General features: G+C 59.6%; 1 long non-coding RNA gene across 1 annotated transcript; it reads left to right on the forward strand.

Annotated features, from left to right (window-relative positions):
- Nucleotides 1-6: 6 nt before the first annotated feature.
- Nucleotides 7-915, forward strand: LOC119293777. Its single transcript, XR_005143211.1, has 2 exons — nt 7-377; nt 467-915. It is a non-coding gene; the product is annotated as an uncharacterized LOC119293777 (long non-coding RNA).
- The last annotated feature ends 286 nt before the right edge of the window (nt 916-1201 follow it).

Below are 1201 nucleotides of genomic sequence, written 5' to 3' on the forward strand. Positions count from 1 at the left end.
CCTCCCCACCCGCGCCGCCGCACCACCTTCCTCCCTGCACCGCTGGACCATCCCAAATCGACCAACCGCCCCGACTCACCCTGGCGGCCGTCTCCCCCACTGCCCCACGGAGCCCTCCCTAGCGCCACCGCACACCCGGCCACGAGCCATCCGAGAAGCAAACCTCCCCAGCTCCCGCGCATCCATCCTCGCGTCACCCCGCGCGCTCCACATGGTCGGCCACCTCTGACGCTGCGGCACCGTCACCGGCGTCCCGCTAAGCCCCGACCACCGCCTCCACCGCGGCCGAAAGAATTGGCAGCCCCGTCCATGCCTCGATTCGAAGGAGGCGAGGCCGATGGTGCCGGCGGAGGCTGCTCCAGCATGGAAAATAGCAGGTTCGTCCCCCGTGCATCTCCGTTGTGGATCCCATCCTTCCCTTCCTCTGTATCTTCGTTGTGGATCCCCTCCTCCCCTTGTTCTGTAGAGACAGCGACGTGCACGGAGACCCCTCCCTCTACTCCCTTCCCCAACCGCCATCTATGGAGGTGCTGTAATGGCGCTTCCGGCAAGCTCATTCTCTAGTGGAACAGCTCGCCCCACCCTCTGCTCTCCTCTGCATGGTTCCAGGGTAGCGCGAAGATCCTTTCATCCGGGAGGCAGAGGGGCTCCGGGCCGCCACTGCCGACCACACGCGGCCACCACCTCCACGAAGGGTGCTCCGGGCCACCACCACCGGCGCCGCGCCCTTGCCTTCCCCACTGGATGCAGCCTCGCCATCGGGCTAGGCCACAGGCATAGAGAAGGAAGGAGAAGTTCTCCTATCCGGCGCCGCTCCCAACCAGTACCGATCTGGTTCCCCTCCCCCTCGACGAGCTCCTCCCTGTCTGCTACTGCTTCTGGTTGCAGCTCCATTGAATATGTTTTGAAGCTCACTGAATATTTTTTGCAGTTCATTGTGAAAATCCACGGAGAAGTCCATTTCTTTTTAGATGCAGTACGCCTCGTCGACGCAGCTCATCGTGCGGCAGATAATGTAAAAAGAAACTATACATTTCATTGTGTGTATGCTTGCAAAATGCGGTGTGTGTATGCGTGTAGTCCACCCCCTCGGTCATCTGTTTTTTATTAGATGACAAAAATGTATTGTCAGATGCGGTGGTTTCACTTATTTTGAAAAATGGTTGCAGTGCGGTGTGTGTATGCGTGCAGTGCGATGTGT

Source organism: Triticum dicoccoides, chromosome 4B (genome assembly GCF_002162155.2).
Source record: "Triticum dicoccoides isolate Atlit2015 ecotype Zavitan chromosome 4B, WEW_v2.0, whole genome shotgun sequence".
Lineage (NCBI taxonomy): Eukaryota > Viridiplantae > Streptophyta > Magnoliopsida > Poales > Poaceae > Triticum > Triticum dicoccoides.